Raw genomic sequence first — 27,842 nt, 5'->3', positions numbered from 1 at the left:
TATAGTTTAGTTCAAAGGAGGAATTCTAATATAGATTTTAATGCAATTGTACACATATCCACTCAAATGTAACTCCCATTATATTCAGTGGGGCTTATTGCCAGGTACTGGACAGCAGCCTCAAGGAAGGATCCTACTTCTCTCCAAAACCCGTGAAAGGCAACAGCAAATACAGATAGAATAATACAGTCGCACACAAATATCCCATATATGACCCAGTTTGTCCATTACTTGGAACCTTAGAAGGCTGCTATGTCCCTTCTCATCTATGACATAGTAACACAACACACAAGGTGCAACCTCCATCCAGTCACATAAATGTGCACACTATCCCTCAAAATAAGAAAATAAAAGATATGCGGGAAGTATGCAAATAGGGCCATCAGGCATTCAGGGGGAAGGTGCATTTCATTTATTAAATCATCTGCACACAAAAGTTCCAGATAATATAACTGGAAGTTTGCTCAGCACTTTGATAGCATTGTTAAATACTGTTGAACAAAGGCAGCACACAATTGGTAAAAATTGATGTTCTGTTTTGTGTAAGAATAGATGTTATCAGAAAGCAAAATGAAACATAGGCCCAAGAAGTGCAAGGCTAGAGAAATTAGGAGGAGAGGAGAGGAGAGGAGAGGAGAGGAGAGGAGAGGAGTTCACACCTGACTGGGCGCACTTAACTTGAACTGCAACATTAGCCTGACCTCCTAAACTTTCAGGAGCTAGGTTCCCCCTTCTCCTTTTCAGACAGACAGTTCTTTGATAAAAGTTTATTTTTTCCCAACATTTATCCAGTAAGCTATGGCCAGCAATGAAAAAATTTCTGAGCATGCACAGAGAAGTTCATTGAACCCAAACTAGAAACTATCTGCAAGAAACCTCCTTCTGAGTAACCCTCTGGGGATGCCCTCTGGAGACAGGCAAGCTTCCTAGCTGTATGCAGGCCCTCTTAGTTGGCTAGCACTTCTCTCCCAAAGCCGGGGGGGGGGGGGTGTCAAGGATCAGACCAGGTTCCTCTGGCTCCTTTCCAATGTCCTCTCTCAACACTTCCAGGTCCTGACTGTTCTGAGAGCCTGTCTGAACACGTGGAGATGGTGGCCTTGAGATACGCTCTTCCTATTTCACCATCTCTGTGTCTACAGACCTCCCTTCCCAGGCTTCACCATCCTCATCTGAAGAGTTGGTGTCACCCTGGCCCTGAACGACAGCCTCATTCATTCACAGCAGATACGTTTCTTAGTTGCTGGCACTAGACTAACATGACTCTTTTTAATGCCACTATTGTACAAGGGTGGGCACCCTTTCTTCTGCCTAGGGTTGTATTCCCTTGGAAAGAACATGTTGAGGGCCACTAAGAAGTGAAGATGGGGCTGAAGGCAGGGCCAGAGTGAAAAGGGAATGAGGTACCTCTTTTTGCTTTCTGCACCACCCTTCCCTCTCTCATTCCACACCCCTTCTCTCTCCCCATCCAGGAGTCTGTTTATGGAATTTGTTTAAAAGCCACCCACTAGCATCACACTCTCCAGGCAACCACTAATTCAATTGATAGGGCTGCATAAAATGAGGCCAAGGGCCACATCTGGCACTGGGGCTTCAGGTTGCGCATCCCTGCAGTTCTTAATTATAGGTGTTGCTCCAGCACAGATCCTTCACATGTGGGGAAATGCTGTAATGCAGCTAGTTTGCACATCAGGACAAACCATTCCAGAAAACTGTGCAATGGCATCAGGCTGCCATGGGAAACAGCAGTCCAGAACGGATAACTTTAAGAAATAAGAGAAACTTGTATCTTGAAGGGCATGATTTGCAAATGGGTTGGCACACTTCTATGTGGTAGGAAAAGTGTAAGGTACACAGTTGTTTCTTAAATCATTATATTAGGAAATCATTAATGTCGGTGTGGGAAAAGTTAAAGTTAAAACTGTATACTAAATGACCAAGATGGCTTTCACCTATGGAAGCTCTTGTATATCCAAGTGCATTGAATTTTGATACGATCGTGAGATATGATGATATTCTGGATAATGATGGAGGATTAGAATTGCATCAAGAAAAACAAGAACAAGGAATTAATATTTCTTGGTGGCACAAGGTTCAAATGCAATCGAGATATGCTAAAGACTATAGAATGTGGGGCTTTTATAGGGAGCCAACAGCATTTGATCACGTGATTCTTAAATCAGATGAGAAAATGATTAAAAGATTGTATAACTTCCTACTAGATAGGAGAATGGAAGATGAACCAGTTAAAGAAACTATGATAATGTGGGCGCAAAACTTTGGATATAATATTGAGTTATAGAAATGGCAAAAGCTGTGGGAAAGAAATATTAAAGTAACATTAGCAACTTCATATAAAGAAAACCTGTATAAAATGTTTTATAGATGGTATCTGTCGCCAAATAGGTTAGCTAAGATGTTTCTAAATATGTCAAATGGATGTTGGAAATGTAAACATGAATTGGGTACTTTTTATCATATGTGGTGGACATGTGATAAGGCAAAAAATATTGGATTAAAATACACAAATGGCTTGAGGAAATGTTACAAAACCTCTAACATTTAAACCCGAAGTTTTTTTTATTAGGCATTGTATCTGATGATCTTAGTAAACAAGCAATGTATATGACTTTACATGTAACTACTGCGGCGAGGATTGCATTTGCCCAACATTGGAAGAGTGAAAAGCCACCTACCAATGAACTGATTCTAAAAAAGATCTTGGACTGTGCGGAAATGGATTGACTTTGTCTCTGAAGGAGAAAGAAGATACAGATTTCTATCAAACCTGGGACTCTTTTTATCATTGGCTTGAGAAACGGGACTACTCATAGACTTAAATATGTTTATAGTTTAACATAAAAAGAAAAAAATGTTGGGGGCTGACCCAGTAGGTCCGATGTTTTCGATGATTGATGCTTTTTAGTTTTTTTTTTTGGGGGGGGGGAGTTTGTTAGGTATATATTCAGAATAAAACTTATTTTAAAAAAAGGAAACAACAGTCGGGAATTTGTCACACTGCAAGTGCTCCTCTCGCATGACCAGTGGCTGCTACCACCACAAAAAGGAAGAACTGTAACAGCTCCCACACTGCAAAGATAACATCAGACGGGTCTTCTGTCTAATACAGAAGTCAGAAGTCAGTTTAACACACACACACCTTCCCCCTTCAGTCTTCTCTCTCAAGGCAAAGCTGATTTTGTTCCCGTAAGGATGCTATCTCTATGTTTAAAATTGTGCTTCTGCAGCACAGAGAGATTATTAGGTGACAACAAGCCTGACAATATAAGAGAAAATGGGGGGGGGGGGGAGGAACCAAATTTCATTTGTAACCACTCTCTGGAGAAGATAATGAATGAAACCTAAGTAGCAGTCATGCAAGTGTTTGCTCTAGATAACTTTGCTCTTGACGTCTTTCAATATCTGGAATGAATGAATGTGAACTAAAATAATAAATAACAGCAACAAATGTTGACATATGGGTGCTCATTAATGACAATCTCTATAGGAACTCCTGAATGGACAATCCATAGCCACACTCATTGGTATTCCCAATAATGTTTTTGAGAAGGCAAAGCATATAACTAAAATTTCATGTGTAACTAGATAGTATGAATGTACACAGAAATCTAAACACATAAAACAAGCATTTTACATTTATAATGAAAATGTATTTAAGTGGTTGAGTGTACTTTCTTTTCAATACATTGATTTTTTTATATCATACAATATTAAAGTCAAGTTCGTCTCTTTAAGCATGCCAACAAATTGAAAGGTATAAGCTTACACAGTATATGTATCTCCAATACAAACTTTCTAATGCTGCTACATTTTAAAAATAAACAATACTTTAAAAACTTCACCCCATGGAGAGTCCACCCCTCATCCTCAACATTCCAGTCTTGAGTGCCTGGCAGAGAAAAGTCACTTGCAAGTGAATAGTTTCCTAATTAATATTTGTGCACAACTAAGGATACAATCCTATGTTCACATACCTGGCATGCACTCTGTGCTGGCTGGAGCATTTTCTGTCTATATTTGCATAGCGAAGCATCCTTAATTTTCCAAATAAACCCAGAGGAGGAGGAAAAAACTCTTAGAACAACAGCTGGGCTATCTATGTCAGAATCTGACTAAAAGAATTAAGCCACAAAAATCAAGCAGAGACAACATCTATTAAAAGGGAAATGTATCCAAGCTATCACAGTAATTTTTTTTATTAGATTTGAGAACCAAGGCATTCTGAGTGCTTCACAACTATTTAAAATCATAGAATATAGCATACAATCCAGTGTAAAATTTAAATATTTTAAATTACAGAATAAAATAAAAGCCAGAGTAAAGCCTAGTATCAGTACAAAGATTTAAAGCAGAGAAATAAAATTCCTAGGAAAATAAGTAGGTTTCACCTGGTCCCAGAAAGAACGCAATGTTGGAGTCCAGGTGAACCTTTCTGGGAAGTCCATTCCATGTATAAATACCTATCACCAGCACCACTTACAAACATTTCCAAATAACACTCATGGGTTTTTACCAAAAACGATATTCTTTTGAGAATGACAGATGCCTCATTCCAAAACATTTGAATGAGTCAGACCCAAACCATCATAACAGATGAACGCTTTCTCACCTTTTGTTTCAAGCCTGAAACCAGAATATTGAAAAAAGACAACTCTTTATAAAGAAGTAAACAGAGAAAGAGAAAAGGAAGTGCTTATGTCATCTTGAAAGGTTAAACACTCTTTTCAGTAATATGTGGGGATATGTCAGCTGTACAGTGAGATTCTTGAAAACCTCACATTTCCATGGACCATAGCAATGCTCTGAAATTCTGCAGACTGCCACTGAAGAACAAGAATGTTTCATTCTTACAAGTCTGATCCATCAAGGAATTGCATATTTTCTTAGGTAAGAGGAAGGCACATTGTGGCCCTCCGGACGTTCTAGCCTACCATTGCCCTTCACCACTGGCCCTGCTGGCTAGGGCCAATGGGACCTGTCGGCCAAACTATCTGAAAGGCCACAAGCTGCACAAGACCTATACATATCTCTTTGCAATATTATTTATTTATTTATTTATTTATTTAAAACATTTCTATGCCGCCCCATTCGCCGAAGCCTTGGGGCAGCTCACAACATAAAATTAAAATATAATACATTCAGAATATAAAACAAATTAACAATATAAAATAAGTCACCCTGGCCAGATATTATCTTGACTCTCAACATTTATCTTATGTTGCTAATGAACAATCCCCATCCAATTGTTGGGCAAAGGCTCCCATGTGCATTGTAGATATACCCTGAGGAAGCAGTTTTAAGTTTTCTACTTTTGAGAAACTCTTTCTGCATGGACATGTCTGATACAGAACTCTAGGGGAAGATCTCGGTGTTGAGGCAGTTCACATGGAACTTTCACTGGGCCTAGTGAGCTGCACCATGCTTTGCACGGAGAATCTGAATGCTAGAGCACCTAAGAATTTCCTCCAGCTTGCGCATACTTTGTGCAAGGAAAAGACTGGTAGAGCAAGTTTGGTGTGTTTTCCTCCATTATATATTTTTCTCCTTGTGGGAACCACCTGCTAAGTTTCCAAGGAGGCCCACTGTTCATGCAAACAAAATTCAAAACAGTTACCTGCCTAGAAGGATGGCACCACCCTAAAGCACCCATTCTTAGGTGTGCACATAATACACAGGCCAGCTGCCACCTTGGGTGGCAGAGGAGGAAGATAATAGATAATGGGGGGGGGGGACCCTATACCTGCTGGAAATAAGTATGCTTTGAAAATGGCAATTACTCCTAAGAGTAATTAATTACAGGACACAAATCCTCAGCAAATTCTGAACTTGGAAGCTACCAGACAAATTCAACTTGTGTTACAACGCTTACTTGACTTGTGTACTACCATGACTATGAAAAGGCAAAACCTGCTGATATATCAGAGTGTGAGTGTATCTCGCCATGCAACTCCTATTTGTGTGCCTTGAAGGAAAGTGATGTCACTAAACTATAGTGACACACCAGAAAGTGTCCCAGAAGTGAGGGAAAGGCTTTAAGAAAATAATTTAAAAGGGGGGGGGGAGGAAAAGGCATTCTCTGCATATGCACCTGTGTTCTTAATAAAGTCCCATATTGGAGCCCTGGTGAGCAGCAGTTCCATTTAATCCTAGGCTTACTTCTTACCCAGGAAAAACACTCTAAATCTGCGTAAGTATCGTAAAGGTAAAAGGATATTCGAGAAGTAAATTCCCCTTCATAAAAAATTTGCATAACTGAGAGATCAGGAGTTGATTTCTTTACACAAACGGCATGAATAACATGCGCTATATTAAGGCATAAAACATACCCATTCCATCCCATGTGGTAGATACAACTTTCCAAATTTTATATATAATCAGTTTTACTATGGAAAAAGGTGCTGGCAGGCAATGCTCACATTAGTAACAGGTCAGCTGAAAATCTGGATTCAGGCTGTTAGTATACAGATGGCTGTACATGACCTGATTTAGAAACCTAGTCCTGCCAGCCTTTTAATAGTCAGAGGCATATGTGAATGTGTGTGTGTGTGTGTGTGTGGGTGGGTACATGCACATATGCAAAAGGGCACATGTACACATACACAGAGGATTTTCACTCTATTTAATATCTAGAAATAAAGTAAGAGAGATAATCTTAGTTAAGGAACTTCTGCAATTTTAATCACAACTATTTTTAAAGCAGACCACATTTTTAATAACACAGATGATTAGATTTTGCTCCAATAGTGCATCCATTAGAGCCAGCAGAAAACACCTGGGACTAAATAGTATTACACAGAAGGCAAAAGGGAAGAAGACAAGATAAAGGCTAACATGCATTTGCTGTTGTTAGTCGCAAAGTCGTGTCCGACCCATCGCGACCCCATGGACAACATTCCTCCAGGCCTTCCTGTCCTCCACCATCCCCTGGAGTTCACACCAACTGCTTCAGTGACTTCATCTAGCCAACTCATTCTCTGCCATCCCCTTCTTCTTTTGCCATCTATTGTTCCCAGCATTAGGCTCTTCTCCAGGGAGTCCTTCCTTCTCATTAGGTGGCCAAAGTACTTGAGTTTCATCTTCAGTATCTGGCCTTCTAAAGAGCAGTCAGGGTTGATCTCCTCTAGGACTGACCGGTTTGATTGCCTTGCTGTCCAAGGGACTCGCAGGAGTCTGCTCCAGCACCACAATTCAAAGGCCTCAATTCTTCGGCGCTCAGCCTTCCTTATGGTCCAACTTTCACAGCATACAATGCAACTGGGAAAACCATAGCCTTGACTATATGCTCTTTTGTTGGCAGGGTGATGTCTCTGCTTTTTAGTATGCTGTCTAGATTTGCCATAGCTTTCCTCCCCAGAAGCAAGAGCCTTTTAATTTTTTGGCTGCAGTCCCCATCTGCGGTGATCTTGGAGCCCAGGAAAATAAAATCTGTCACTACCTCCATTTCTTCCCCATCTATTTGCCAGGAAGTGAGAGGATCGGATGTCATGATCTTAGTTTTCTTAATGCTGAGTTTCAAGCCAACTTTTGCACTCTCCTCCTTCACTCGCATCAAGAGGCTCTTTAGTTCCTCTTCACTTTCTGCCATGAGAGTGGTATCATATGCATATCTGAGGTTGTTGATATTTCTCCCAGCAATCTTAATTCCAACTGGTGATTCTTCTAGCCCTGCCTTTCTCATCATGTGCTCTGCATATAAGTTAAATAGGCAGGGCGACAGTATACAGCCTTGCCAAACTTAACATGCATAGTAGCATTTTAAATTAAACAGATATGCATCATCCCCCATTTTTTTTAAAACAACAGGAATACAGATTTTTTTATTGTTATCACAACAGAGTAGGGCTGTCCCTTGTGCCATAATCACACACTAGTTAAAAACACAGGAATCCAGTCCTCTCCATGTCTGGTCACCCTACCTCTGCTCCCGTGCATGCCCTCATGCCCTTACCCCTCACTCCCTGTTCCTCCAGAATAACATGTCAACAGCAATGGCAAGCAGGAATGTTCTATCCAAAAATTCGTGTGGTTTTTCTTTCCATTTGTCAAATTCTTGAAAATGCTTTATCAAAATGCCCCTTCTAATGGTCTCACCTAACTGAACCTTTCTGCTGCAGAACAATCCATTTAGCTGAGACGGGTGAACAAGTTTAACATGCTGGCTCCCTACCGTTCCCACCATTTCTTAATCTGTCATTGTCTTTGTGTAAAAAAAGCAGCATGAGGTTTAAAAGGCTGCATTGTTCTTTCATTTTCACTAACAAGCTGGACCAATAAATATCATTCCAAACTACTCTTTCACAGCTTGTATACCATTTTAGCATTTGCACTGTTCTTGATATTGACAGTTAACAGCAAGGAACTGTGATCTCATTTTCTATTTCCGTCAGATGTTCTTGTTAGAAGCTTCTCAGCAGTGTTTGGCAGCAGTTCTTTAAAAAGTGGAGTGTGTTAATTACATGCATAAGATTAAAGCTTTTGAAAGTGTTCTCAGATCATTTTCATACCTGCTATATATATCAGACATACACACTCAAAGATTCACACTAAGCTTTGGTAATCATGTATTATCATGGTCTCAGTTTGAAGTTTTATCAGATAATAATGTCAGTACTTTAGAATGGCCAATCTGGTGCCCGCCAAGTTATTTGGACTACATCTCCCAGCATTTCCAGCCAGTGACAATGCCAACTGGAGCTGATGGAAGCTGAGCTGGAGTCCTATTTCCATTCATCATAAGCTCCACTGTAAGTGTCTCTGACTAGATAATATAATTGCACTGTTAGAGATTTCTCTTTCCACTTTCTCTCCTTCTGCTTAATGCTTCTGAGAAAGTAAACATCTTGTCTCATCAGCCTGTACTCTAAGTAAAAAATATGGTTTGTTTATATATAAAAGATGCTACTACACAAAACAATGAATTGCCTCCTCCTGCTGCTTTGACTTCTTCTTTTGGTAATCTTTTATATTTCAGGATGTCCTTAAGTCCTATTCAGGCATATGAAGGGGCAAGCACAACAGTAAGCAACTGCTGGTCATCCAGGTATTTTGGCCCTCAGCACCCACAATCCCTATGCTAGCCAGGGCTGATGGGAATCCACCTTCGTGCTAGCAAATGCTTGACTGTAAGAAGGCTCTTGTTAGAGCAGATCAAAGGACCATGTCATATAGCTTCTTGTTTCTAATAGTGATGAATCAAGATTTTCAAGGCCTCCAAGGGCTGCATTTTTCATGCTTTTTCTCGCCTTCTCTTTTGCATTTCCTCCCCACCCAGCTGGCTGTAGGAAGAGGGCCAGATTGCTCTTATCCAGGGATATGAGCTGTTTCCTTGCAGAGGACTTTCTCCTACTCCTTTCATAGCTCAGTCCATTCTCCCTTTCCACCCTCCTCTCCTGATGAGCTCCACATGTATTTAGGCCAAAGGCTACAGACTGCTCACCTGTGATTTAGAAGCACAATGTTGCTAAAGATGAAAGTGCTGACATGATTAATAGCCAATGACAGACTGATCCTCCATGGTTTTGTTCTATGCCCTTTTCAAGACAGTGGCCATCACATCTTGTGATAGACAATTCTAGCAACTGTAGACTACAGCATTACAACAGAGGAAAAATATGTTCCTATATACTTACAGGATAGTTCATAATTTTATAAGCACTATCCCCTTAGTTATCTTTTTTAAAACTTGAAAGCCCCATATGCTTTAGCCTTTCCTTGTAAGAAAGGTGATTCAATTCATTTTGTTCCTTCACATGGGTTCATTGAAGATTTCTCAACTGAATTGCTAGCAGTCCACTTATCTCCCTGTCTGGATTCTGACTTTTAATCTGATACATTAAAATTATTCTAAATAATTTTTAATAACAAGAGCTTTAATATATTTTGTTTTCCTTGATCCATCTCTAGTTTTCATTTGTAGAGCTAGAATCTGTTCTTTTTATTATCTTCACTGTGGCAAGTCTCCCTCCATTTGAAGAAACACTCTTGGTTTTTATGGTTTCTGTGACTTTCCTGAATAACCACACTGGCATCCTCTTGGAGTTCTCTGTACCTTTATTTTTTGATGCACTCTAGATGAGCATTTATTGCAATGGTTTCAAATGTTAAAAAGTTTTCAAGCATCCTAAACAGATTTGACCCTCCTGACCCTTCTTTCAACTTCCTTTTAAGGAATTCCCTCATTTAAGGGGGAAAATACACTTCCTCTTTTGATATTAAACATGACTATGTTGGGCAAAGGTTATTTTTAGAGAAACAGTTTGAGACAGGAAATTCAAGTAATTAATTTTAAGTGTCTGTAAATATATGGCTCACATTCAACATTGATCCAAACAGCTTGCATTCAAACACTTCTGACTACAGACATAGTTTGAAATGCTATTCTCATGAGGATTCTGTTCAGAAATGCGGTCACTGTAATAACTGCCTTGCTGGATGAGACCCATGTTCCATCTAGTCAATATTCTTTTTGGGGTATAGCTAAAAAAATTAAAACAATAAATCACATTATGTTCCCGCATTCTCAGAAAACAGCTGCCCCCAGGAGCCTTTCTGGGTATCTTCCAATGCACAGAGTGGCAAACTGCTTTGATAAAGCGCATCTCTTTGCTTCCATGTACCAGAGCAAGCACCCAGTTTACTGCCTGGTTTCTAATGGAGCCTCCCACTTGTTCAAAAGTTCCAAGAGCACATTCAGTGCGTGTTAGGCTTTTTCTAACAAGTAGGCATGAGCAAAACAAAACACCAGTGATTTAAAATGATTTTTAATTCACAAGTTTTTAGCAGAGCAGTGAACTTGATATTCATGAGCAAAAAATGGCCTGCAACCTCATTTAGTAAAACCAGAAAAAGAAAAGGCTCCCCCAAATTAGTAGTCAGTAATGGTGTAATTTTTTTATTTTCCAATTTATATCCTGCCTTTTTCTTGCAAAGGGATCAAGGCAGCTTACATCTCCTCCTCCATCTTATCCCCACAACAACAACCCTGTGAGGTAGGTCGGGCTGAGAGTCTGTGACTGGCCCAAAGTCACCCAGTTGGCGCCATGGCTGAGTGGGGAGTAGAACCCAGATCAGCTGCGTCCCAGTCCCATGCTCTTAACCACGACACCACACTGGCTCTCCTATAATCCTATACATGTTTAGGTGGAAAAAGTCCTACAACTCCCAGGATTAATCAGCCACCCACAGAGCTCAGCAAAACAGAATACATCTAAGAGAGGAAAGTTTCAACCTGCTACTATTTCTAAATATTACATTTATTTATTTATTTATTTAAAACATTTTTATGCCGCCCCATTCGCCGAAGCCTCGGGGCGGCTTCACCTTTGCCAGTGAATCTTCTCTAAGTCAGGAAGGATGAAGATATCAGATTTAATCCATGCTAAACACTACTGATGCATTTTATATAATTGGTATTTTACTGCTGAAGATTGTATTTTTCTGTTGCTTCTGACTACAGGAAAAACTGGTAGAAACAGGGAGATATACCAGGCAGTCTAGCAAAATTCATCAATTTCTTTGGATGCTAATTTAAGGCACAGTCCTATGCATGTTGGGATGGAAAAAAGTCCTATGACCCTGTGCTGCTTAGACACTTTGAAGGGTTGTCCAGGGATGTCAGAACACAGACTGTGAAAATAAGCTGCCAACTGAACTTTGCAGTTTCTGAAAAAAATGGGGAGACAGATAAAGGAGAAAGAAAAGTTCTAGCACATGAAAAAGGTCTATCAAGCTGAGCAAAGGGGAAGCAGGGGGACATGCCTGCTGCACAGTCCCTTGGGACCAGGTAGGGAGGGAAAGGACAAAAACCCAAGGTGAGCCTGATCATCTGCTGGGTACTCTATGGGTGGTTTGTACAACAACTAAACCCAATTTGTGTGACATGCAAATGCACCTTTTCCTTTGGGCATTACATCAACTGTATCCTACCTCTTGCCACTCCTATAAATATGGAGAATACACACACACACACACACACACACACACACACACACACGTGTCTTTTTTGGGTTGCTTTCTCTTAATCCTGCTATGTTTTTTAATTTTTACCACTGTTATTACATACAAGTAATAACTCTTTTATTCAAATGCCCTATATTTTAAAATAACTGACAGTCATTAAGTGATTTACATTTTCCAACTTTGTTCTGTTGTCAATTTCTTTGTAGGATTTTGCATTTTTATACTGTATCTTCCATTTTAGCTTTATATTGTGAGCCTCTATGAGAGATGCATGTTCTAAAAGGCACATTATAAATGAGAGTGACAATAAATACAATTAATATAGTCTCCCTGTCCACATTTCCATTGGATAATCTCAGAAGCTCTGATTATGAATGCATGAGGCACTTAACATCAAGGTGACAGATGTGCTGTAAATGTCTGAGGCCACTCAGAGATGCTTGTGTTGAATACTCACTGCTGTCAGAGAGAGCAAGTGGCTCTGACAGAAACACACAAGCAAGAGGAACGAGCAAGGAACACCAGACATTCTTCAGGAGAAGCTTCAGTTTCAACATTCATGCAGTTTCACTCGCAATCCCTTTGACTGTTAAAAGGAAGCGAAGAAAAAATAAAATTGTGTGCAAGTATGTGGTACAAGCTGGGCATTCCATTAAGCGGAATACTTACTCATACTTTTCATAACTCTGCACTATTTTCTAAAGAACCAGTGCTATCGTACTTCTCTTTGTGATGACAATGCATGCTGCTGTGTTTTATAAATAAATGTATCTGTATCACTAAGGAAGAAATCATGAGCTAGTAGAAAAAAAGTATGGATGTCACTGCAGCCATACTGGGCCAATAACCTATGCTGAATCACGTTGTGGAATGTTGCAATGTAGGTGGAATGTTGTGAGGATTGGGGCCAGAGCAGCAGCATTGTTACTTGCAGAATCACTAGCTGAGTGCAATAACACCCAAGTCTTAGCACTCTAGCATCAAAAGGTTTCTCCTGCCTTGGTGAGACTACCGCCATACTTCTAATGCTTCTGAGGTATACTGGTTCAGAGTGCAGAACCGGGATTCAGAAGATCTGGGTTCTAGCTCCCACTCAGCCATGGAACTAAGGGGTGACTTTGGGCCAGTCACAGACTCTAAGCCCAACTCACCTCACAGGATTGTTGCTGTGAGGATAAAACTGGGGAGCAGGAGGAGGATTATATAACCCACCTTGTGTTTGGATAGGAAAAATGGCAGGATATAAATATAATAAAGTAATCCATGGGGGAATACAAGGCATTACAGAAAAGTCAAAATATGACCAATCGAGTTTAAATTACTTCACACAACTTGTTCCTGTTGAGCACAGGGGACATACTTAAAACAATGCAAGAGTGAGAGAGCAATCCTAAGCATGCCTAACAGAAATATGTCCCTTTGACTTACATGTGTACAGCATGGGTTGGCAACTTTTTCTGCCAAGATTTGGTAATCTGGTATGGGCTGCATGCTTGTGGTGAGTGGAACAGAAGCTAATGGTGGGAAGAGTCAGAGCCAAGAAGGCAGAGTTACTCCCTTCTTTCTCTCTTTTGCCACCCATTCCATCCTCCCTACCCTGCTCCTTAACTGTGTGGAGTGCATACAGGAGACTCACTCCTCCAAGTGCAACCATGGGGGCGGGGGGGGGGTACAGCGATCCTTCTCATCACATATGAGAAGGAGCACTGATTTACATATCAGAGCCCCCTTACACAAGACAGAGGCTTGTATAAATCCACTTGTGCTTGTGTATACAATGTATCTCACATCAAATGCAACATCACTTTAGTTCCACTACTATATACTACCTTTTTGGATCCAGCAAGAATTACATTCTTCAAATCTTTCTCTAAACTTTACAATGAAGACATTAAAAACTGCCATGGGAACTATTGCTTGTTCTATTTTCTTTGCTCATGTTTTTTCTTTAGCTAGAGCTGTATATAGACACTCTTGTCAGCTACATTCTTCATGGTAGAAAACTGCTGTGGTAAACATTCCTTTTTCCTACAAGGCATTTATCTCTCTTAATCAGGCAGACATTTCTTCTAACATGCTTATTTCAGCTCTGTTACATTTACAAGAAAAGCATGTTCTATGAATCCAAAACAACACCAGGACTTGCAAAGGTAGTTTAAATAGCCCCCAAACAAACAATAGATATCAACGGGTTGCAAATTGGAAGCCCCAAATGGTGAAATCTGTTAGATTGCACAAGTAGACGCACAAAACAACCAGAAGCTGAAATAAATCAGGCAAATACTGTTTTAGATGGGAAAGCAGAGTTAATCTGGATATTGAGAAGCTTTCACTAATCAAGCTTAATTTAGTAATCTGATAGAGTTTTTGCGTACTCTCATGCTATTTCACCACAAAATTGTCCTACAGTCAATAGTTCACTTTAACAAACATTTTTCTTATGATTGCTGTCTGCCACCTGCCTTGTCGTGACTACCTAATCAAAACAGGCAAAAATTAGACTGCAGTGACCCAAATAAGATATATTTTATTACAGAGAAGTACAGCAGGCTACCAGAAATGGAACCATCACTCCTGAAGCATCCAAAACTGATAGGCTAACCCAGTGCCACCCAGAGCATCACCAACAAAAAGAGTCTGTGTGGTATTTTGATTTTGTACATAAAACAGGCAAATCCTTATATATGTGACAATGTGAATTAAAACCTATATATGCCTATTTATAGGTAAGCTCTACTCATGTGCATTCAATTGCACTTTCTCCCAAGTAAATGAGTTTAGGACTGCAGCTATGAGGGAAGTATATATTTTCATCATGTTGACTGTGGGATAGGCCTGTTGTAGAGAAGTTTGCTTTCCTTTTTTGTGGGTATGGCTTGCACTTGATTAGACAGGCTGTTTGGTATTTGACATTTCAGATTACCAGACAACCCAGAAATAGTTGCAATGGCCATAAATGGCAATTATATGAATCCAGCCCTGAAAAACTGAATATGAATAGAACTTACATTCATTTGAAACAAGTGGAAACAAAGATTTGCAATTTCAAAATATGTTGTGGCATATTCCCATTTAACTCTCGTAAGTCCTTTCCTTAGCTTATTATGCCACATCCAGTGGAACAGAGATGGATTCAATTCATGGTTAGTGCCACTGCTGGGAAATAAGTGAATTTGAACAAACCTTTGCACCTGTTTTTTTATCAACCTGCCATTATCACAACCCTGTAAAGGCTCAGAATAGCAGAACACTTAAACGATTGTGATGTTTGCCATCAGTCCATTCAGGTTACACCAGTATTTCTTCCATCAGATGTGTATATTGTGAACAAGAGACATAGGGCAGGATTGTGAAGCTTAAACCAGATGAACTGAAATCATAAGAGAAGTTAAGACTTGTTCTATAGATTTCAATATAGTCTCTAAGCATGTCTAAGCAACTTAAGCAACATTGATTTCAATAGGTCTCCAAGCATGATTAAGTCTGGAAAGAACTCATGCAATCTTATAAAACTGGGACTGGAGGGTCTTGACTGAATTATAGCTACCCAATGCATTTGGGTGGGAACAGTTGCTTCACATAGTTGCTCTGGCAAACCCCAAGTAACTCTAATACTTCTGAAGCAAACACAACCATGGAGTTATTCTCAAGTTATATTTATAAAATACAGAGGCACCCAGGAAGAATTTATATCCCACTTCCATTCTGCCTGACCCGATTTAAAATAATTTCCTTATAACAGGTTTGACAAACACTGGCTAGCAACCATTCCCTGTATTGTACATGGGCTGAACAAGAAGAGACCAAAACTAGAGGGTCTCTAGTCACCTTTTAGTGACAGCCAATTCATTTGTATATATGCGACAAGAAAAGCAGCAGTAGGGGCACAAATTGCAATACAGATAGTCCCCAGGTTACGAATAAGTTTTGTTCCTGAGAAAAAGGAAATTCATCTAGAAGTTGAATTTGCATGTAAGTTGGATCCTGTATATTCCCTCCACATTCATGGGTTTAGGGGCACAGGACCCCCATGAAAGTGAAAAAGCCACAAATATCTCTAAGCCCACCCTTCCAACTCACCAGTCCCTACCTTCCTTTGCAGCAAGGAAATGCCCATGAGATTTTGGTCTCCAGATGGGCAGGGCAGAAAGGCATGTTTTGGAGCCCTCTCTCTCTACCCTATTACTTTCTCTCTCTCTTCTCTCTATGGTGATGCCTTGGAGGCCTTCCTTCTCTCCCATTCTGCTTCCTCTCTCTCTATGATGAGGATGATTTTCCACAGTAATTTAAAAAAATTAATAGGCTTTATGACCATTTGTATTATGTGATATTTGTAACACCAGCATTTGTAACTTGTGGACTACCTGTACCATGTATGCTGACCTTAGAGTAAGCCCCACTAAATAAAATAGACCTTCTTCCAAGCAAGCATGCATAGATCACAGTACTCATGAACCACTGTTTTCACCTTTTATATTTTTACCTCTAAGTCTGTAAATTGAAGCAACTAAATAGGAACATCAAGATTTATTTATATCAAGAGCATTTTAAATAGTCTGTGATATAGCACAGAGATTCACTAGTATAGATCTGCAGAGGCAGAAATTCTACTTGATATGTAATAGAAGGATATTTTTGTGAAAACAGCAACCAAACCATGTTCTGGTTACTTATATATGAGCATAATTTTCCTCTGTTCAAAACAGCAGGCACAGAAAATCAAACACGTACTGCAAATCAAACACCAAATAACATGGCTGTGTGATTTGTTATTAATACAAAATTTCAAAAGAGTGACTAATTTGAACTTTGTGACAGAAGAAAGATCATCAGCCTTGATCCGAGAAACTACCTCAGACCAAGCCTGACTCATACAGCATACCAAATATAATGAAAGCCAACAGCTAGAGTTTTTTTGTTTCATGGATTTTCTATAATCCCCTACTCACGTACACACACAAACAGAAACAGGTTGACTTATTCTTCCCCTGCTCCTCAAATTCCTAGACTCAGGAAATACATGTTAATTTATACAATTATCAGTGCAGCAAGTTTCAATCCAGAATTTAGATTACCTTAATTTTAAGAGGTTTAAAGTGTACTTTTTTGCACTAATTCAGAAAGATCAACATATATCCTACATTTGAAATTCTACAAAATTTGAAGCCTAAGATTATTTTTCAGAAAACAAATCTAGCAGTACTTTTATACAAATTCTCTAGAACAGCAGAGCTTTTTTCTTATTTTAAATATCAAGAACTGTTTCAATAAGTTTAAACATAGGATTTAACAAATTGCCAAGGCTTTTCAAAATGGGAAACTGAAATGCTTGCGAAGCTACTGTGAGAGCCTATGGAGCTGTCTTGTCCCTGGACTTTACCCAGCATGTATCATGCCTGAACCAGAGGTATATTCCAGCCCCCAAGTATAACCCTGAGAATGTGCTACCCAGTCATGTTGAATGGCAGTGAGGAAGGCTAGGTGTTTGTTGTACTATTTATGGGAGCACAGAGTTTTGACAACTGTCAAAATTCAGGCTTCCCTTTAAATGGGATTTTTAAGAGGACTAATCAGAATTTTGTGGTAAGGACATACACATATATAAATATACATATATCACTGCACATCACTACTTCAAATGATTATCTGAGGTACCAGTTCTTTTCCTCAAACAAGATAATTTGTTCCCTGGATAAAGAAGGGAAATGACATAATCCTACAGCTTCAGATTGATTTTTATTAAAGAGAGATTGATCTGATTCCTACCAGACAATAACACATAAATAGGAGTGGTTTCTTTGAAAACAGAATCAAGGGCAACATTAAGCAAGGAACGAAAAGTATAATGTGAACACTCACTTTATTGTTTAATTGTTCAATATAGATGTTTCAAGCTGAATTTGATGGGATTGATTTTTGAACATACATGAAGAGCACTGTGTTGTTAATGTCCTTGTATGCAAACTATATTTTATATCTCTAAACTGCAAAAATAATGTATTTCCCATAGATGAGAAAATTGTACCTTTTAGTAACTATATGAACCAGAGAGAACAAATCTTAATTCGTTCTCTTTGGAAATATGAGAAATACTGGCTCAGTCCAGCAAATCATGTAGTGCTTGTCTACACTGTTACTCAGAACAAAATATTAAGGGTGTGATCTTGAAGTGCTGATGCTTGCTAGATAAAGGACTCAGAGCTCTCTGTTTATTCAAAGCTCTGCTAGCAAATCTTTGTTTTTTGTTTTCCATTATGCAAAACAAAACCAACCAAACCACACCATGAAAAAGAAGCAAAAATAAAAAATACAAATAAAAGCAGCCAAACCAAACCTAGACTCTAACAAATGCTTCAGTTGCGTGTATTGCCATGTAGCAGTACCTGACAATTTATATTTAGCCCGCAAAGCAGAGATGGAAAAAAAAAATATCATCAAGACCAACAGGCTGATTCCAAGTAACAACTTTCCTGTGTATCCAGACTGGCCAGCCAAACATTTTCTTGCCAATTTTAAAATCCCAATGTCCCCATAAGAGCTATAACTGCATCCTGTACTTCCAGGTGTAACATTTTTTAGCTAGAAAGGCTCTCAGCCCATCTTGTTAACTTAGCATGCAGTGGGTAAAGAAGGCAATGGAGAGGTTCTTAAATTGAGAAAATCCTGGCATGTCTCCCTCCCCTTCCCAAAGCACTCCCTTTTCACTGTACCTGGTGCACCCTCAGCAGAGAAGCCACTGAAGTGGTTACAAGAAGTGGTTACAAGAAGTGGTTACAAGAAGTGGGGAGCAGAGGCAGCAAAAATTGCACTTGGATTCCCACCTCCATTGTCACAGCTCCATAAAACCTTTAATTCTTTCAGTATGTAACATGGAGGTTATGCTCAAAGAATGCAGAAAAAGTTGGAATGTTTAAGTACAATAAGACTTATGGCTGAAAACTTTGAGAAGTGGAAGTCTGAACATACAAATCTAACTCTGTAGAAGAATTAAGTATACAGGCAGTCCCCAGGTTATGAATGAGTTCCATTCTGGAGAAAATGGATATTCATCTTTAAGTCAAATTTGTGTGTACATTGACTCATGTATAGCCAGCCATTCACATTTGTGGGAGGTAGGGGAACAGGACCCCCATGAAAGTGGAAAAACCACAAGTAGCTCTACCCTGCCCCACAACTCACTAGCACCTCCTCTTTGCACCAAGGAAATGCTGAAGAGATTTCCCGCAGCAGATGGATGGGACAGGTAGGCATGCTTGGCGGCCCTCCTCTCTCCCCTTTTTGCTTCCTCTCTCTCTATGGTGATGCTTTGGAGGCCTCTCTCCCCTTTTGCTCTCTCTCTCGCTCTCTCTCTCCCCCTGGTAATGATGATTTTCAGCAATATTTTTTTAAAAAATTAATAGATTTCATGATAGTTTGTTAATAAGTACGGGTTGTTCATAACTTGGACATTTGTAACTCAAGGATTGCCTGTACACCCTTTCAGTATACTTGATGAAGTTTTTTAATGTGCTGAGAAGTGCCAATGTTTATTAAGCCACTTTCTATACCCTCTACTTGCACTTTTGTTGTGCATTATGGCTGGTTATGTATTCTGTGTATGTGCACATGCATGTACCATAACTGGTTATATAACATGCCATTTAAATACTTTATGATAGGTAATCCACTACTAAAAAGTAGCCAAGCAAAATGCTATGAGAAACTTTTAGGTAATAATTTTACATTAAGTAACTTATTTTACCCATCCTATCCTTCCTCACAAAAAGCTCAGGATGACTAGCATATGAAACACACTACACCACATAAGTAAACCAACAGTGAAAGCATGACTAGAAATAAAACTTAATAATAAAATACAATGACCCATATAATCAATCTAAAACACAGCATACTCCAAAAGCCTACACAAATTATGTTTGTTTTTCTGGGGTCTCACTATCAGTGTAAAGCTCTCTACCAGGAGTGAATTCCATATTAGGGTTGCTACCAGCAAAACACTGCTATCACATGTGGTTGGCCAACTGGATTAATCACACAGTAATCACTTTTTATTAACTGGTAGCAATCACAATAATATAGGAATTACAAATTAGCTGACCTGATCATAAGAATTTTGGTTGATGAAACTGGATCTACAAGGCAGCAAAAGAAATTGGCCACATCAGGACACATCTTCATGGTCTATTCCTATGAAGCTTCTCACTTCGAAGTTCCCCACAGCATTGACTGGCTATTAGGACACACGTAGGACTCACATTCCACTCTTTGCATAGCCCTGCTGGATAAGCAGGTAGGATACTGTGTATGGGAAGGCAGAAGTGACCTACATTTCTATAACAGCAGAAATGTTGTTTCTAGAGAGAGAACATGAGAGAGCCAGCATGGTGCAATAGTTAGAATGCTGCACTGGGACTCAGGCGCTTAGCCATGGAACCATCTGGGTGACTCTGGGCCAGTCACAGACTCTCGGCCCAACCTACCTAACATGGTTGTTGTTGTGGGGATAAGACCAAGAGCATGAGGAGGAGAATGATGTAAGCTGCTTTGGGTTGTTCAAAAAGAAAAACAACATGAAGGTGCCAGACACCAGCTGAACCAATGAGTGTTACAAATTTTTTGGTCTTTCTCCCAATTACTTTCATCGCATCCTATGCCATAGGGTTCCACAGTGTATTTGTGCATTGCTAGGAAAATGAATCAAGTCTGCTGCAAGGGAAAGCCAAGCTAACTTTTAAAGTGCATAGTAACCTTCATGCATTACATTTCCTCTGCATGTCATTATATTACTGTACATAGGAACACCCATACATTTCAAAACAGATGACACCCTCCAAGGAAGCTATCAAGCATAAACAATGTGTGACATCATATAATGAATTACTGACATGTATGTATATTGGCGTAAATGTACAGATAGTTTCTATGAACATCTGACCATTTTCCTTCAAGATGGAAAGAGATGTTAAAAGTGTCTGGGATTTACTGCTGGCCTGCATGATCATTTTTTCACAGCAATTAGTTCCTACAATTAAATTTAAAAGATGCAATCCTATTCCTGTTTAGAGAGAAAAATGTCCCAACATTCCTCAGCCTGCACAGATGGGGTGTAAGACCCTCCCTTTATTTGGTCTTAGCATGCACTGGATTGCACTCCAAGCTACTGAAACTATTGACCCAAAAGGGAAAGCTAGACGTGTACTTGGTGAAACAGTATTTTAAGCACACAGAATGTGTATGGGATCCCTTAATGACTGACAGATGGAACCAATTTAATACACAGCTTAAAAGAAACCCCAAACATATTGTGTAGTCTCAAGTCTACATTAAGCAAAAGAGTGGACGTTTTTGTAAGCAAGTGCCAAATTTAAAGTAGAATACATAATCTAGACAGCAAAAGAAACAAATTTATGGCCTGCATGTCCAAAAGAGACTGCAATTTCGCTTCCTTTAAGTGCTCACTAAAAATAGAATCAAGCATAAACGTTTCTGATCTGGGTGTGTCACAAAGAAAACATAAACCATTAACAAGCTGAGAATGTGGTAGCTCTGTTCTGTCATCATATGAAAAATGTCCTGGCAAACTGAAGCCCCATAATCTGTCCATCATTCTGCAGCACCAAGGCCTCAAACTGGAGAGTAAATTCTAGAAAAGTCCACATGGACAGGAATGTGGTTGCCAAGGCTTATGCTTAACTTTCTTGTTTCAATTATAACAAATGGATGTCAACTTTCTTCTACTAAATGCAATTAAATTCAGGGTACTGAGCCTCTATACAATCTCCCCCATGTCCAACAATGTAAATCTAACTTTATCAAGTATTCAAGATAAACTTATTACTAAAAGCTTTATTAAATGCTCCAGCCGGATTTATTTACTACAGCTAGATACCATCTCAAGAGAAGGAAGAAACAGATGGTACCATAATAATCAGAGGTAGCTGAATTTAAGCCATTCCAGACTATCTATAAAAATGGGCACAGTCAAGCCAATGGGCAATCGGTTCCTATTGATTTCAGTGAGTTAACTGTGTGCTACAATGGCCTTTCAAACCCTTATCTTTTAATGGATCATACACAGTGTGTCTCAGTGAGAGAGAGAGTCTCCCCTCCCCCACAGCTTTCTCTCACACACAGAGGTCAGGCAGGACCATAATAAACATTAGGCAAATCACACATAGCTCAATTTACTAAGCTTATTTACCTCTGTGAAATTCTGCATGGGTGTGATTTGAATTGAGACCACAGCAACAGGGAAGGGGGATGGAAGCTTCCCCCTTCCTGTTTTCATGCCAGAATTTCACTCCCCAAAATGGGGGCACTGGGTAAAAAGAAAAAAGTCTCCCCTGCAGTCCATAGATGTGTTCCCACCCTGCTCGCCACAGTCCCAATTTGAATCAGGGTTGCACACAATTCTACAGAGGTAAGTAACCCAGTAACGTATAGCTCCACCGTGTGTGATTTAAAGAATGGCTTGTTCAGCCCCTAAGCAGGCGTGTGTGGGAGAAGCATCCAACAGATGCTTCAAGGCTTTTCCACTAATGCTGGCCACAGCTGTGACTCTTGCCTACACAGCAGTGCAATTCAGCCACATAATATGATGTGGCATGATGGCAGCTGAGGTAGCCCGCCCCACTTTTGGCAGAAACAAAACAATGACTCAGAAGCGACGCATCGTTACTTTGGACCCTGTGTGTGATTTGAACCACAGTGAGTCTGAAGGTGGTGACTTGTCAGACTGTGTATCATCCCCAAGTTCTGGGCAAAGCAACCGAACCTACTGAGCAAGTTTCTCAAGACATCCAGCACATGCCTTAGATGCACTCTATTGAGACTACCGTAATGCACTCACGATGGGCATGCTGTCAAAAGCTGTTCGGAGCATTCAGCAGGTCTGGAAGGCTGCAGACAAACTCTCGACTGGGAAGTGTGGGACTCCTTTGCTAATACAGCTGCACTGGTCACTGGTCTCCTTCTGTGCATCATTCAAAGTGATGGAAAGCCCTATATGGCTTGAGACCAGATTACCTAAAAGACTGCCTGTTCCCTTACACACCTACCTACATTGTCTTCTTAGTGGTCATTCCCAAGCTGTGAAAATTCCTACTGAGGGAGGCCAGAGAAACTATTTTTCTTCAAGCAGGCCTTTGGCATTTAAGAAGAGCTGCTGCATTGGTTGCCATTTTTGTTCCATTATTGTTGTGTGTTAATGCATTTATCACTAAATTTAATCTAGTTTTATTTATAATCAAAAGCCAACTTGAGTACCATTATTCTTGACAAAAAAGCAGGATACAAAACAAATTAAAAAATTTAAAAAACAGGCAATTTACAAAAGAAAAAACAAGACAAGTAAAGAAGGCAAGATTATATCCGAAAGGCTTAGCTTATAAAAATCTCAGAGGTTGCCTAAGCAACAGGAAGACTGCCTTGGTTCCACTTTGATCAGACTTACTTGTCTCCTAATTTGGCAAGATCCAAAACTGACCATTTATGACTTCCGGTTCCCCAAATCCCACTTTTTACTTGATAAACTGAAAAAGGATTGCTCAAACATCATTTGGCTTATTTTTACCATATTCTGATTACAATAAAGAACTTGCAATAACTTAGCCAGAATTTTAGAATAGGAATGCAAAGCATTTTCTACAAATGCATTTTTTTCAGAAAGGAAATAATCACAGCACTTCATATATTCACTGATGCCAAGTTATCTGTGGTTAATCTGCTAGCGCATTGTGAACACTACCAACACCTACAACAGGATTAAAACTATTGCTCAAACTGTGACAGTTTCTCTTCCCACTTTGTTAACCACAGCAGGATCCAACACCCAGTTTAAGGGGTCCAGTCAGTCCATAATTCTGTACAGCACATGAGTCTCTATTTGTATCATTTTTAACAAAGAAGTTGACTTTGCGGAAGGATTTTGACTTCGTGAAATCAGACTTAGGAATGACCTCACCAGAGGGCAAGTTTACATGACCAATATTTGTGCTATGGCTGATTGCCTGTGTCAAACTGTGGAGTTATGTTCCACATTCTTTTATGTAGGCAGTTTTTCTCATGCAAGTACACTGTGATAAAATGTTCACAAGGTACATAAATTGCCAATAGTTGAAGTTATGTTGCACTAGCTCACGGAACTAGCTGAACATAAGCTCATTCTGCAGATGGGGCACTGTCCCGGGGGGAAAAAACAGGGCTGGAGGCTACAGTAAAGAAACCACCTTGTGAAATTATCTATGGTTTCTTTGTCTAGACTGGACTTAGTTTGGGATCTCATTAACCCTACTGAAAACAGCTCTGATGAAGTCACATGTTCTAGATCAATCTTCTAGACACGGCTGGACTGCAACCCAGAATTCCCAGTCAATGGCTCTGCTGGATGGGAATTCTGAGAGTTGCAGTCCAAATTGCCTCTGAAGGACACCAGGTTGAGGAACACTGGGCCCCCAGACCCTAAGCAAGCATTTAGCATCACCAAAAAAGGGAGAAATCAAAAGCACTCTATACAAGTTCTGTGTTCCTGCCAAGAAGACCTCCCTCCCAGGGCAGCCTTGCTTCATTCAAGGTAACCAGGCTGGAAACTCTCACCAGTTCCTGGGATGCTCTGGGAATCTCTAGGAATGAGACTTCTCTATGGCTGGAACCAGTGGACCTATTTCTAGAGTATTTTTTTTTCTCTCTTTTGGCCACCAGGTTAGGGTGGCTGAATAAAAGGCTTCAATAACTTGATGCTGTCACCATAGGAACATAAACTGTTGCTTCAAGTCCAAGATCTGTTGCTGATGGGATTTTTCTTAAATATAATGTATCTTTTTTAATGTATTTTGTGACCTGCTAAGAGAGCTTCGGCTGTTGGGTGACATAGAAATTAAACAAATAAATAAATTATGGACTGGGAGGAGAATCCATGCGATACATGAGCAGTGTATCCATGCATATGTGTTCACATAAGCAGATATGTGGACCCCATGTTCCCAACAGACATCTAATATGGCTCTCAGGGCTGAAAACATTGGGCTGTATCCAGCATCTTCACTCTTCTGGCCATGTGGGTCTGTAGAGAACTTGGAAATGACACCTGGCACCAAGGAATTCATGTGGGACAGTGTGAGCGGATAGATCTTGCATGTCTTCAAGGGGTAGGTAAAATTAATCACAGAATAGGTGGTGTGACTTGACACTTAATTACTCTGCCATGGAGAATCTCAAAGCATATGAACAGAATGGAAAATACCAGAGCAGCCTGGAGAGGGAGTGACAGGAGGCAGAGGAAGTTAGGAAGAATCTGGCAGGTTTAAAAGGTTATGGTGTTGGTACAAGTTGTTCTTCAACAATATGATCAGTTTGGAAGATTTCCATAGCCTAGGCTGTAAGTTTTGGAAAAGATTTTTCAGTGGGAAAAACCTACCTGGGCTGGTAAATGACACTGTCAGGAAATACAAAAACTAATTTCTTCCTACAGCAAAACATAACGAAAGGAAATACTTGAATAGAATAATTCCTGCATCTGCATTTGAACAAACCTTCATGAAAAAAAAATATCGCCTAGTACACAATAACTCACTGTCCTAAACCAACCTCAGATTAATGGCTGTAGAAAGGTCAAAGCACTTAAGTCTCCCTCCAGGATTTTGCAGGTTAATTATCTTAAATAGCACACCTTGACTTTTTCTAAGAAGAAATTATGTAATTTTGATTTTTGCCTATCTTCTTTCACCTGGGCCAGCTAACGCCATTTGAAACCCAATCAATCAGTATAAAACATCTGTTAAAAAATAACATCAATACAAATTAAAATTAATGGACTGGTTCCTTCTATGGAATATTTTATGAAGACTGAGATTCAATTAATAGTGTATGAAATTAAAAGCAAGTAACTTTACTAGGTCAAGTATAGATTCTGGTGTTACATTTGTGTATTTACAATCTAGCAGAAGATAATTCAGATTATTAAATTATAAAAGTAACAGCATTACCAATTGATTTGACAGTGTTACTGTTAAATAATGTAAAGCTATCTATACCAATCTGTATCACTAACAACCACAGGAGGACGGAAAGATATTATTGAGAGGTTATGCTATGAATTTAGGCTGCAAATCAATATCCATTTACACAACAGAAGCAGAGGGTTTACTCTTGAGTAGACATTTACACACCATTCTGTTTCTCTGTCTCACTTTTTTAAAAGATGCAGTGTTTACACTGTACATTTCTATAAACACTGGAGAACAATAATGAAATACATTATAAGACAATATATTTTCCATAATGAATTTCTCTCCTTATTTCAGTTATTGTACTTATCTATGCACCATGTCTGTATTCATTGTTTCTAGCTTTGGTGTGTCTAAAATCTTCCTAGTTATATCTTTAGAAATACATTTTATTTTAAAAGAAGCAGAAAAAGTAGTAGCAACTCATTTGTTTCACTCTAGACTGAAAATGGGGTTTTAACAGCAAGAAAGTATTGGAAGTTTTAGGAGTACAGAAAAATGAAATAGCCTGAAACTATAGATGACCCACCAAGCTGAACACAGCCTGAAAAACCTGGAAGCTTCTCCATGTCCCTGCAATTGCAACCAGGGCTATAAAACACCCCGCAGGCCACTACACATAGGGTACACTGTATTTGGCTTAGTAGGAAGTGCTAATCAGATAATTTCTGCTGCACAAGACTCCCTTCCTTTTTTGCAGTGCACTGAGATTTGTCAGGCCTTGAGTGTGCCACTGACACAAGGTTAGTGGATTCCACTTAGCAGGGAAGGCCAGAAGGTATGCAGCTCTGTTTAAAAAAAACCGATGGCTAAAATATTGTTAATAAAGCAATGCAACCAGTATGTGGTTCATATTTCTGACCTTCATTCCAGCTGCAAAATGGGATTGGATTTTGTGACTTGCCAGACAGATTGTGCAATGTGCTCCTGACCTCAAGTGAGCCTGATCAGTCCCAGAGATACAGTTTTTTCATGGCTCTGAATCAAAAGCTAAACATGAATCACCACTTCCTCTATTTATGGCAGAAGGAATAGTAACACAAGACTTGCCATGGCATTTAGCACCTACAAGCTTCATTTCCACATTGCAAAGTTATCTCCTGCTCTCGCTGTCCACTAATGCTATGGTAAAGTTGCCCACACATAACACTCACACGCAGTTCTGAAACTAATGAAAGCCAGTAATTACTTAAGGTGAACCAAGCAGCTCACACAGAAATGAAGAGGGAACATGGTGAACACTTCACCTACAGAGAAAGATTCTGCCCAGACTCATGTCAGTGTTCAGATATGTGGTGCACTACCACATATAAATCAAGATGCAATCCTGTCTGCATTTACCTAGGAATAAGCATCCTATCATGGACAGGACCTTTAGGGAGGCTTCCATTCATAGGGTCATCGTAAGTAAGAGGGGACTTGGAGGCACATAACAACAAGCCTCATTGCACTCACTCTGTTATTTCTGAACAGGAATGGCCAGGACTTTCAAGATGTGCAGTCAAATATTTGAAGACCCACTGTTTTATTCATAGCACAGCTAGGGGATAGCTATAGTTGGCTGGAACTGTTATCTTTGCTGGGATTTCAATCAGGTTTGAAATGAATCATTTCCAATATATGTCACAAGCCTATCTTCACATGAGATATGTCAATATGTTACAGATGACTCACTCCCAATTATTCTTCCTCATTTTCTTATTACATGAAGTGGGTGTTGGACACCAGTGTATATATCAGATTTAAATAGGCACCCCTCATAACACATTTCTGAAAGCGTGTGCATTTAAGATACTATTTACTAACTGCAACAAGACATGGTGAAAATGCTCAAAACAATAAGGCAAAATATCCTACCTAACA

At 39.6% G+C, this 27,842-nt stretch overlaps 1 protein-coding gene across 2 annotated transcripts in view; it reads right to left on the bottom strand.

The window, feature by feature from the left end:
* Nucleotides 1–27,842, bottom strand: part of RASA3 (RAS p21 protein activator 3) — a 145,452-nt gene that overhangs the window by 91,701 nt on the left and 25,909 nt on the right. The window contains exon 1 of one of the 2 annotated variants that reach the window (XM_044428588.1): nt 12,434–12,467. The exons of the other annotated variant lie outside the window; for it this stretch is intronic. The gene's annotated coding sequence lies outside the window, so the exon portion shown is untranslated. Of the gene's footprint in view, nt 1–12,433; nt 12,468–27,842 lie in introns of those variants that run through there. 2 annotated transcript variants of the gene reach the window in all.

Source organism: Varanus komodoensis, unplaced genomic scaffold (genome assembly GCF_004798865.1).
Source record: "Varanus komodoensis strain SLA01 unplaced genomic scaffold, ASM479886v1 scaffold2, whole genome shotgun sequence".
NCBI classification, from domain to species: domain Eukaryota; kingdom Metazoa; phylum Chordata; class Lepidosauria; order Squamata; family Varanidae; genus Varanus; species Varanus komodoensis.
Note: the sequence above shows the minus strand (reverse complement) of the source record. Positions and strands in the feature narration are given on the sequence as shown.